This window comes from Herpailurus yagouaroundi, unplaced genomic scaffold (assembly GCF_014898765.1).
Source record: "Herpailurus yagouaroundi ecotype Mexico unplaced genomic scaffold, PumYag 221, whole genome shotgun sequence".
In the NCBI taxonomy this organism is placed as follows: domain Eukaryota; kingdom Metazoa; phylum Chordata; class Mammalia; order Carnivora; family Felidae; genus Herpailurus; species Herpailurus yagouaroundi.
Window position 1 is genome coordinate 15,320,194 of NW_024412452.1, and position 12,463 is coordinate 15,332,656.

The following is a 12,463-nucleotide window of genomic DNA, read 5'->3' on the forward strand; positions in this document are numbered from 1 at the left end:
AGCGTGGAGCCGGATGCCGAACTTGATCTCGTGTACGTGAAATCATGACCTGAGCCAAAATCAAGAGTTGACGCTTGAGCCACCCAGGCACCCCTCACAGAGGTGTTTTTTAAGTGCTTGCAAAACGTCTTCTCCAGTCAGTTTGTATCAGGCACTGTCCCATTGATTTTATTTTGCTTTCGTAATTGGAGCTGCATTTCAGTGTTGATTTATTACCTGCATAAATCCCTTTGCCAGGGGTTATAAAAGGAAAAGGCAAGCACTACCCACATTTAGCAGTACCAGAACAGTGTTGCCTCTAAACTTAAAATCCTTAACATTCTCTAAGCTTAGAGCCCTATCTCACCTATTTCTGTGCAATTTATTTCAAACCTTTCTGAGACCTGGATTTTTTTTTTTTTAACATTTCAATGTTGTAATTTTTCCTACTTATTTTAATTTTTCTTGGTCCCAAGACTATAAAGCAGTGATGCTCAGAGTCAGAAAATGTTGAGTAACAAAATGAGAAAACCCTGAGTATAAATTTAAGACACGCTGTGCTGCTTTACTTCTGTTTATCTATTTGTACTGGTAATTTGATAACCTAGACCACTGAATGAAGAAAGTGAAGAATGATCAAAATATGAAGCAGTGGGCGCTGCACATTCAGACCTTATCAGTTCCAGGATCAGTTATCTGTTTGAAGAAAATTACATTGTATCTGTCAATAGACTTAATAACTCAGTGCCTGCTATTTGATAATGGATAATCACACAAATTCAGGAAGCTAGACCATATGCCATTCCAGTTTTCTATTCTCTTATTCACCTTAATTTTCTAGATGAGTGAAATTATCTAGTCCTGGCCTGAAGATGGCATATATAGAAATAGAGCCTGCAGGAATCCAGCCGCCTCTGATGTTAGCCCCGTGCAGGTCAGGGCTGCCGGGTTATGTCTGCGACCCTGGTATCTAATTGAAATGGGCAGACTTTGGAAAATTGTAAACCTGGACAATGCAAGTGATGAATGGATGGAAAATAGTAAATGGCGGATGTGGAACAGCTGAGGGAATTGGCTGGTGGGAAACAGTGAGGCTGCAGAGGCCTAGGATTCAGAATCTTAGAATAGTTCCACATCTCTATGTGTGAACTGTGAAGGATAGGGACTAAATGGTAAAGATGATATAGGGATGCTGTTTTCTGGAAGTAAGGGTTTTCTCAAGGACCCTTCATTCCTGTTGATGCAGGATGCTTTTCCATATATAGACCCATTTCTCCACTCTCAAATAATGTGGTCATTGTGTCACTTAGTAATGATTTTGGCTATGAGTATTGCAGGAGCTAATTTCAGTGACTTAAGCAAATAGGTGTTTCTTCTTCTCAGATATCGAGAAGACGAGATGTAGGCTATTTCTGGTGTAGATGTAACTGCTCAGTGATGTCATCAGGGACTTAAACTTTTTCCATCTTTTTGCTATGCCCGTCATACCAGAGTGCTTGTCTTCATGCTTGTTTCTGGTGATTACCGGGTGGCCACTGCGTGTTTCCTCCTGTACATGACAGGAAGGGAAAGACTGAGCCATCATCACCTGCCCCTTCACATCAGGAGAAGCAAGCATACCCCAGAGGCTCCCAGTAGACTTTTATTTCCATCTTATTAGCCAGAGCCGTATCACATCGCCATCTTGAGCTCCTAAGGAAGCTGGACAAAGGAGTATTTCACTTGGGGCTGACATCTTGCATCCGAAAACAGAGTTTCGTAAATGAGCAAGAAGAGAAGAATGCATATCAGTCAGGCAATGGGCAAGGATGCCACAACCATCTACCTAAGATTTATTGTGGAAGGAGAATAAGGGTTAGACAACTGTGCTGTTTCATATAATCACAGAGAAAAGTGGTCCAAGTAATGCCAGTTGTGGGGGTCATGTGGACACCATTGCAGTCTGTTTTTACGTGCTTTTTAAAAATATGAACAAATCGGATATTTTTAGAATTTGTATCAAATCAAGCAAAACCACAAGGACACACTATGGAGAGCTGACTCAGCAAGAACAGGAAACTGAATCCTTAATTTCAGCCTGACTCTTGGCTGGAATTATCCCCTAAATTTCTATAAGGTCATAGTCTAAATTGAGCTTCTTTCTTTTTCTCCTCTCTCTCTCTAGATTTACTAACTTTAAATCTCTCTTCCTGTGGGCTAGGAATAATCATCAAGTCATATTCTTAGAAGAGGAGGACACCTTGCTGATCCAAGAGTCTATCACCTTCTAGTAGATAAAGCAAGATAGCTCACTCATTCAGTGTATTCTGTACATATATCACTTTTTTCTTTCCCAAAGAGGCTCATAGGATTTGATCTGAATATAACATATCCCCAAAAATGCTGAAGAGAGAAGTTGAAGGCGAGCTTATTGCCATGTTTTGCATATATGGATCCAGGGACTCAAAAGCTTTTCCCCGAGTCACACAGCAACAGCCCCCACTATAAATGCTGCTATAACACCCTTTCGGCTTGGCCACACTGTCTTGCTATGAATGGATGTCTCTTAGAAAGCTGAATCATGACGTCAAATGAAGAAAAGGCCGTTTGTCAAGTATTCTCTTTTGAAGTAACACATTCCTTGAGTGGTCAATTGGAGGCTGCAGAAGGCCTCGGCTAGAAGATTTGGGGGAAGGTGAGCTTTTCTTGGTAGATTCATGAGGGCTTGATGTCACCATTTTTGTTCCTGCATTTTTTTAAGCAAGAAGGAACTTGTTTGCAATTAGAATTTGTATTCATTTTTGTACCTAGTCAAAGAATAGCTGTGAATCCATATTTAAAACTGTGATGTGTGAGTGCCCTTTTTTATAGTTTCATTTATTCACTCTTTGAACTATTGATGGAGTATCCACCAAGTCTCTGTCGTGGTTCGAGATGGGGCGAATTATGGGACAGACACATGAGGTTGCTGCACCCCTGTAGCTTCCATTCTAGTAAAGGGGAGACACAAACAGCGAATGCAGTTATTAGCGCTTTCAAGGAGTTGAACTTGAAAAGTGGCAAGCAGGAAATGACTTGGTTTTTTCTACCATTGTTTCTCGGAACCTGATTCTTGGAGTATTCATCCTTGTCCTGGGGATGAAAATTTGGGCTCGTTGCATAATTTTTCCAGTCATTTGAGCTACAAGAAGAATCTCCAAAATATTTGAAGGACACTTCTCTAAGGTAGAACAAGTTAGGTTTGCTAAATGAACAGAAAACCCAAAGGGCCATTGTGACTTTGCCTCATGGGCAGAGGGGAGAGCACATGAGAGGAGCAGAGGTGGGAACCCGAGTGGAGGATAACCAGGTTAAGGGTCAGGAGTGCAGTTTTTGTTCCCAGTAGGAGCAGCAGCACTGGAGGGTTTCGAGCAAGGGAGTGATGTCCTCTGATGTGTAGTTTATTTTTTTTTTTTTTAATTTTTTTTTCAACGTTTATTTATTTTTGGGACAGAGAGAGACAGAGCATGAACGGGGAAGGGGCAGAGAGAGAGGGAGACACAGAATCGGAAACAGGCTCCAGGCTCTGAGCCATCAGCCCAGAGCCCGACGCGGGGCTCGAACTCCCGGACCGCGAGATCGTGACCTGGCTGAAGTCGGACGCTTAACCGACTGCGCCACCCAGGCGCCCCTCTGATGTGTAGTTTAAAAGATCACTCTGAGTTTTATGTGGGAATGGACTATAGGGAAGCAAGAGAGGAAACAGAGAAAGCAGTTGGGGGACGCTCTTGCCCTCATCCAGGGGAGAGATGAAGGTGATGTGGAGGGTGGTTGAGATGGATCAGGGGTGTGCAAAGCCTTTAGGCTGACCCTTCTCTCTCACAGTCCATAACCTACCACAGTGACAGCCGTGCAGTGGCACATAAGTCCTTGCTGAATTTCACATGAATACCTTTGTGAGTTAAAGCAGTGCTGTTTATATGGTTTAGAGAAAATGTGTCTTTTTGGCTTCCCTGACTTCTTCTCTAATATCTCAAATCCCCATTCTAAATGCAGGTCTTAGAATATAAGCACGTATTGAAGGCATAAAATCAGGCTAAGGTAAACTTTCCCTGACTCGGAATTTTTCTAATTGTCACACCTTGGCATAATTCAGTCTTCAGTCCCTACACACAGGGAAAAGTGTCATTAAATATTGTGAGAATTTGGTTTTCTGACTTAAAAAAAAAAGGTGTTCTTACTGCCCCTCCTCTCTCTTCCTCTCTCTGCCCCCTCGTTTTTTCTTTCTTAAGAAAATAAGAGAATGGGAAAGCCGAAGTCTTGATTTAATTTACTTTGGGAGAAAATCTAAGGTGTGGTATCATTACCTGTACGTTTTCCACACGTTTGTCAGGCTTATGTTTACACACGTTTGCCAATAATTATTTTGAGGAGGGGCAAAAGGAAATTCAGTGATAACTTTAGAAAAATAAAATCTCTGATAAAACCATAAACCACTCCAAGAGCCGCCATAAAACTTCAGCACAGTGTATGGTTTCAAAGCAGGATTTGTGAAGCAAAAGCCATGATTAAAGTAGGAACAATATGAGCTTTGTGCAGTCCTATTGGCCCCTGGTGTGTAACTTAAAACTCTTGCCTCCTGTCCTGTGCCAAGAGGAGGTTCTGCGAGGTGAGAATGCCCAGGGAGGAGGGCTCTGCACAACCAGGGCGGGGAAGTTCCTCTTGTTCACCAGGGACCTCTATACCCCTTGTGATAAAAACTGAGGTCAGGGTTCAAGGTAATACATTTTCTCCCCCCTCCCGCCCCAAACCTGATAGGGCTTCTCAGCAGAAGGCTACTGAGTAGACTTTGGTCCTTTAGACTGACTGTTGTAAATTTAAGTTTGGCTGGATTTTCCCCTTGACTTCCCCTTTTCTCATCAAATAGTACTCCCTCCCACCCCCAGTGTTCTTACTCTCCTCTCTAGTCCAAGCTTTGGGAGCGTTCCTTGCCTCTTCCTCATCTCTCTCTCCTCACCCTCTTCTTTTTTTTTTAAACATGTATTTATTATTGAGAGACAGGGAGAGACAGAGAATGAGCATGGGAGGGGCAGAGAGAGGGAGACACAGTATCCGAAGCAGGTTCCAGGCTCTGAGCTGTCAGCATAGAGCCCGACGTGGGGCTCGAACTCCCAAGCAGTGAGATCATGACCTGAGGCGAAGTCGGACACTCAACCAACTGAGCCACCCAGTCGCCCCTCTTCTCTTTCTTTGTACCATGTTCTCTTCCCTTTTCCTTTTGTTCTTCTTGGTTGTCCTACATCCTATGGCCCCTTCCCCGTCTTCTCTGTCTCTTCTCCATCCCCCTGTGGCTGTGAGCAGGTGTTACTAGTTGATGATAATCACAGACATTTGTTTCCTGTATCCTTCAGACTCCATTTTGGGGAGCAAATGGATATGGGAGTTACTCTAAGCATGCAGATGGATCCAAGTCAGGAAAACCTTTTGTTGCTCCTTGAGCATCCTAGGGACAAACTGGATGTGTCCTGCTGAAATGTAAAGAGCCATGGGTCCAGCTCTGAGTGCCTGTGGTGAGCCTGCCACAGCATCTATGGCCTCAGGGTGCCCATTTACAAATTAAGGGGTCAGACCAAATCCCCGCGAACCGCTGCTCCTTGAGCTCCTAAGCTAATCCCAGCATCTGTCTCTGGCCTCGCTGCGTTGGGCTCAGTTTCCTCTGTGACAATAGCTGCCTGTCTTGATATCCGACTCATGGGGCCTGTGTCTGCCCCAGGAGGTGATGAGTTGGCCAGCTCTCCCCTCTGCTGTGAGCAGACTTCCTTCAGGCCAGACAAAAACTACTCCAGGAAATTCACTCAAAAGGGGAGGAAAAAAAATAAACCTGTGTGACTTAGGAGATCTTTTTCTTTTCTACTGGGGCTTTTGCTTCTCCTAAAATGATCAGATTGCTCTGGTGTGGTCTGAGCCTTGGGTCTATTATCCCTGTTGGCCTTCTCTGCTTCTTGCAGGCAGCAGGCCGGGCTGGCTGTAGGCCCCTTCTTTACTGCCCTCCCCCAGTGCTGTGGCCTGTGATTTCTCTGAAGATGTTTCTGTTCTTTCCAAGGCAAATGAAACTTCATGGACCATTTCTTCCTTTTTTCCTAGAAGCGAAGACCTGCACAAGAGAGGGGGGTGGGGAACAGAGAAAGTCACTTCTCAGCACCGAAGAGGAAAGTGCTGACCCAGCGCGGGGCACTGGGACTCAGAGCCCAACTCCAGAGCAGATGGCCGCTGCACATTCACATTAATCACGCAGCTTCCTGCATGTCAGGTACAACATGATTTCTAGTGATAAGTGCTCAGTATTCAGTATGAGAAATCTAACAGTCTTACTTCCTCTCTCCCCTCTCTCTCTCCTGTCTCCCTCCCTCTCTCTCTCTCTTTGAAAATAGGAGCAGATATTTTTCATTTCTAGCCCAGATGCTACTCTTTCTCTGTTATTTGCACTTACTGAGTTGAAATGCAACAGATGTTTGAAAAGGGCTTAAAACTAAATTTCTCATAAGGGACCAAGACAAATAAATCGCACACCTAACTTTAGAGCCTTGTTTTGCTCAGACTCTCGGCAGATTTTTTTTTCTGGGGTGGAGAGGGGGAAGAAAAATTCTGTTAATAAAATGACAATGAAAAGACTATAATAATAATCATTATTATTTATTGACTGAGCTCTAGGACTTTTAGTCACTTCAAGTAGTTTTCCATCTGTTATTTTATTTGACACTCACAGCTACCCCATGGGGGCAGATATTATTGCCCCCAATTTACTTATGAAGAAATAGAAGCACAAACAGGATAAGGGAATTGACTGAAGTTGAAGCTAACCCAGATTTGAAGATAAGAACTTGGTTAGATCACAGACTCCTAGAATCTTTGAACGCATACACAAAACTTGAGATGAATGCCTTTAGTAAATGAAAATTTCCAGCCTTTATCAACAAGAGGCCCCAGTATGAGTAGCACCACATTATACTGGACTTTACCCCCCTCCCCTGTATTATTTCTAAGAGTTCCCAGGGGGGGCCTTAGATGGATTCACCAATGGCCTTCTTCTCTGCTCCCCTTTAGATGTCTGAAGCCATGTGCTTCACTTCTGTCGCACAGCTGAGGCCTTTGGGGTGAGCACTGTTCCTTGCCGAGACTTTCTAGAAGCCTAGGTCATTATCACCATCCAGTACCCTTTAGACTGCAATGTGCTGGAGCCAGGATATGATCCCTGCAGAATGGAATGGTCCTTTTCCCCATCGGCCCTTCTGTCTTCCAGGTCCCCCCAGGTCCCTTATACTCATTAATAGCTTTTTCTCAGAACCTGAGAATCTCCTGTTCTCTGATCGTCCCCTCCTTGTCTCGGTCCATCAGTTTATCAGTCTGATTCGGGCTCACTGAAGGGACACCACTTTGCTTGGCCTTCAGCTCTTAAATATTAAAAAACTTGAAAAGGAGTGACTAGCTGCCCGAGCAACAGAAAAGCTTAGGCACTCCTAAATGAGTCCTTGCTTGTTCCTGTTAGGTCTTTGCTGGTGATTCTCCAGTACTGGCTCAAGCAGTGGCCCTGAGGAGAGATGAAAGCAGAGGGCAGCTCTAACCCAGCCACGGTGAGGGTGACAGGACGAATGGAATGTCATTCCTGCCATCTCGGTTGCCATCTCCTGTGCCTGGAGTCTTTTCTCTCATGTGGCCCAGTCTCTCACCTCCTTCAGGTCTTTGCACCAAAGCCACCTTATCAATGCGGCCTTTCTTAACCACCCTATTCCCACTGGCAACCTCCCCACCCAAGCCTAACGGAGACACTCCTCTGCTTAATTTTTCTCCGTAGCGTTTTCAGAAATACATGTAGCATAACATTTGCCATCTTAACCACTTCTAAGTGTATAGTTCGGTAGTGTTGAGTATATTCGCCTTATTTTGCAGCCAATCTGCCTAACTTTTTCATCTTGCCAAAAAGAAACTATACGCATTAACAACTTCCTTTGCTCCTTCCCCCGGCCTGGCAACCACTGTTCTACTTCCTGTCTCTATGAATTTAATGATTCTAAGTATTTCATATATGTGGAATCATGTAATATTTGTCTTTTTATGACTGGTTTATTTCACTTAGCATCATGACCTCAAGGTTCATCCGTGTTTTACCATGTGACAGAATTCTCTTCCTTGGTAAGGCTGAATAATATTCCATTGTATGTGTGTGCCACATTTTGTTTAACCATTCATCTGTCAGTGGACACAGGGGTCTCTTTTACCTTTTGGCTGTTGCGAATAGTGCTGGTATGATCATGTTTCCGTAACATTTTTCACTTTCTCATATCCTAAATTAAGTACTTGTTTTTTGTCTGGCATCTTCTATTAAAGTGTAAGTTCAAAAACTTCTATCTATTTTGATCCCTGCTATGATCCCGGCTCCTAGAATAGTATCTGGGACAAAGTAGTTACAAATATTTGCTGAGTGGATTAGAAGACAGGAGAAGGGAACAAAGCTTAAAAGAAAAAAAGGGGGGAGGCTTTTGAAGAAGTCAGAGCAACCAACTGGTATTAAATGGTCTCTAAATGTAAGAGTTACATTATCTCTTATCTTCAAGTCACCTACAGACCAAGCTCTCTTTCTGTCTTCAATCCATTTTTCTAGCAGTGGCGTTAAACGCTGAGTACACATGATGAAACTTGGCTGCTGTCCTCATCATGGGACTGACTCCATTCTTTTCTCACAGGGGCTAATGTGGAAGGGTCTTTAGCCACATTTCTCAGGACAGCAGTCCAGTTTTTCTTCGCTGCCCCTAGCCCCTAGTCTGATGCTGCTGTGTTCCTCAACTCCAAATCTATAGGTGAAGTCAAGCTTGAGGGAAAGAGGAAGGGCAGGGGGAAATCAAGGTTCTTCTCCACATTTGTGTCCTGCCGTTTTCTCATCTCCACAGACTTAAATCTTTAATGGCCCAGATCCAAAACAACAAAAAAGCTTCAATAATGAGAATATTTAAATAATAATAATAATAATAATAATAATGGGAGTGTTTTCTTATAATAATCATTGATGAAACTGAAGACCAGCAAGGACTAGAAGTACCTTTCAAATCATCAGGTATCAAATTGCCCTTAGACTAATCTGGATGTAGATGGCTGCAAATTCTTTGAAAATTGGTCGCTTAGGGGCTTTTTGACCCAAAGTATAGTCTGAGTACAAGCAGTGACAGCAGCATCGTCTGGGAACTTATTAGAAATGGAGGCTCTCTGGCTTCTCCCTGGCCCATTGAATCAGAATCTGCATTTTAACAAGATCCTTCATGGACTCCGATGTACCTTACTGCAGTCTGTTCAGGCTGCTGTGACAGAATACCATAGACTGGGTGACTTATAAACAACAGAAATTTATTTCTCAGTTCTGGAGGCTGGAAGTCTAAGATCAGGGTGCCAGCATTGTTGGGTTAGGGATGCGACTCAGCTTCTTGTTGTGTCTTCATATGGCAGAAAGAGGGCTAGCAAATAGTCTGTCTGCTTCTTATAGGGGCACTAGTTGGATCATGGGAGCTCCACCCTCATAACCTAATCATGCAAATACCAACTCCCAATTTGGAGGCCCCACCTCTAAATACCACCATATTGAGATTAGGATTTCAACATTTGAATTCTGGGGGGATACACATTCAGTCCATAGCATATCCTAAAGTTTGAAAAGTATTGGCTTAGGGTGTCCACTCATTTAAATAATACATCATTCCCAACTTTTAGGCATATTTTTCCTTACTGTAATTTCAGAGACTAAACATTGGTCTTATTCCATATAAATAATTTCTGAATCTGACTACAATAGATATTTTGCTTTTTTCTCTGGAAAGCCAGTTTATTCTAAAAGATCTACTAATTTTTAGACCATGGAAGTAACTTTTTGAAATCACAGTATCAGAACCCAGAGTCTGTGCAATTTAAGATTCAGTGGTAAGTCGCAGAAAAGAACTTAAAATAGCAAAAACAAAAAGTGCTTCAGGTATTAGTATCCTTGTTCTATTTTCTCAGAATATTCAGGTCCCTGTTGGGCATCATATGTCTAGAGAAAGTGGAGTTTTAAGTGAATTAATGTCACCTGACATGTCTGTTCCCTTTCCCCTCAGCTAAATTCCAACAGTACTTATACCCAAATTCTCTCACTTGTGTTACCCTGTCCCTGTTACCACTGCTCCTCATGAGGACAGCTTGGAGTTCAGCGGTCTCTTGGTGGTGCCATTTCTGGTTATTCCCACTTTCTCCTTTCTGTCTTCATTATCATATGAGCTTAGAGATCAAACACACACACACAAATGATACCAGCAAAAGTTTCTCTCTGTGAAGCTCCGATGCTGAAGCTAAGTCACCGTTGTTAGCTTCGTGATTTCACTGTCCATTGCTGGAGTAATTTCTGTGCTGTGAAATGTCCATAGGGTCTAACTGAGATGTAAGTGGCTTGGGGTTAATAGAAGAAATGTCTCATATTAGGCTACTAGCCTGGATGAAAACATGACTGCCTCTGTCTTCAAGAAAAAAAAAACCCATCTTGAGACATATTCTTTGTTCTTTAGGCAATAAGGTAGGGCAGGAGCCCCAGTGAATCAGACTTGGAGTTTAACGATCACAGCAGTTTAATGTCCTCATTTGGCATAAGGGGAAATTGAGGGTTAGAAGATTTCATTGATCCACCCACGGTTAGCATGGCTTGTGGGTGTCAGCTGAGAGGAAGCCTCAGTGGTATGCCTTACTGCATTAAAGGAACCAATGGGAATGTGCTGACTGGCAGCCTGCAACTGGCTGCTCTTTATTTAAAAAGACAAGCAGGTATGCAGCAAGGGCCTCTCACTTAACCTGCTAGTCGTCACCTCCTGCTGTGGGAAGCATCCACATACCAGGAACATGAGGGCATTTTGAATAAGCAAGTGGCATTGGAAGTTTCTATCTCTGGTAGTGTAACAATAGGCTGAAATTGGCCTTGAAATACCCCAGGATGTATCTGTGACCTCTCCCAGGAAGTGCCTCTAGAGCACTTTGCTTCTTCGGAGCCACTCTTCCCTTTTTCTGTGGCCTTGAAGTCAAGGCATAGAAAAACCAGGCGGGATGCCTCAATTTGGGCCAAATGACCTGTGTAATAGCAGTAGTTACAATTGATTCCAGAGGACACACACTCTTTGCTTCTTTCATTTCTATGTTATGAGGCAAATAGAAAGAAGAATGAATATTTGGGGCAGGGAGTGAAAAAATCAGCAATTGCTTCTCTGGACAGGCACCAGCATAGATGGATGAGCCCTTAACCCAAGGCAGATTAAAATGCTTTTGACATGTAATAGAACCAAGATCAGATATCATGATTCTAAGAGCGTCATTAGATCAAAGGATGTACCTTTGGGGGTTCTTAGCATTAATCACAGGTGAGTATGAGGGCCTTGCCATGTTGTGAGTACTTCTCATGAATACAGACTCACAAGCCTTACCCTGCAAAATGTGGAAGGGGCTGAATCATAAAATAGTCATAGTCACTGCTGCTTCCGGACAGCTGTTCTCTGTTGGAGAAGCTGGGCTTAAAGGCAGGAGAGAGAATGGGTGGTGCTTGCATTTGGTTTTGATTTAAATGATATGGTTCATGCTTTAGCACTGATTTCAATTCAGGTTGTGTTTGAAAGAAGAAGGGATACTTTGATTCTAAACGTGATCAGGTAAATGGCCCATCAAGTTCCACGTTGGGGAATTTTCGGTCAAAGGCTGGGGCCGGGGTTGGTGTCTGGTGTACACAGGTGAGCAATGAGCACATCGCTGGACCCGCGTGCATCATGTTCTGCTGCCTCAGCTGAGCCTGGACCTGGTGGTGGCAGGATGGAGGGGTTCTGGGGTCACCAATGTGGTGTGGTGCCAGGTCTGGTAATCGGCAGCTGTGCCTCCACACTGGAGGAAGCCAGGTCTGCCAGGGGAGGAGCTCAGAGCTCAGAAAAGACACTGAATACGTCTCAAGTTCTTCCAAAATGAAGAAAGCACAGCTCCCACATTGTTCTACAAGAGGGTTGCCCAAAAATCCTTCGATGAAGGTAGTTGTGGGTCATTTAATCATGAGGAGGATGGAATTTTGTCTCATTTCCCCATGTAGCAGACATTTCCTCTTCCTGTTTGGATTATGGCTACTCTTCCACTCCAGAGGTTTGGTCACTACCCCAGGTATCTATGTTTCTCAGCTTAGATCTTAAAAAAAAAAAAAGGCCCCATATGATTTTCATTCAATTACATGAGAACATTTAAGAATATTTGTGTTTTCAAAAGGATGAAAAGCCAGATGAGCCTTTTATAGGCCTTTAGAAATATATATAAGCTCTTAGACATGAGAAAGTTATTTGCTAAAGGTGTATGAGGGGGAACTGCAGGAGACTTCAGTTTGCCTCACAACTTTGAACCCCAAACTTTAAAAGCATCTTTAGGTACCTCTCCCACCCATTTGATTTCATTGCATCCTTCAATTAGAGTAGACATAAAGCAGGCACCCAGGTGG

General features: G+C 43.4%; 1 long non-coding RNA gene across 1 annotated transcript in view; it reads left to right on the forward strand.

Moving 5' to 3' along the window:
- Positions 1-7,966, forward strand: part of LOC121019084 (uncharacterized) — a 266,048-nt gene extending 258,082 nt beyond the window's left edge. The window contains exons 4-5 of the long non-coding RNA XR_005785438.1: positions 6,082-6,247; positions 7,484-7,966. This is a non-coding gene — a long non-coding RNA (uncharacterized LOC121019084). The remainder of the gene's footprint in view (positions 1-6,081; positions 6,248-7,483) is intronic.
- The last annotated feature ends 4,497 nt before the right edge of the window (positions 7,967-12,463 follow it).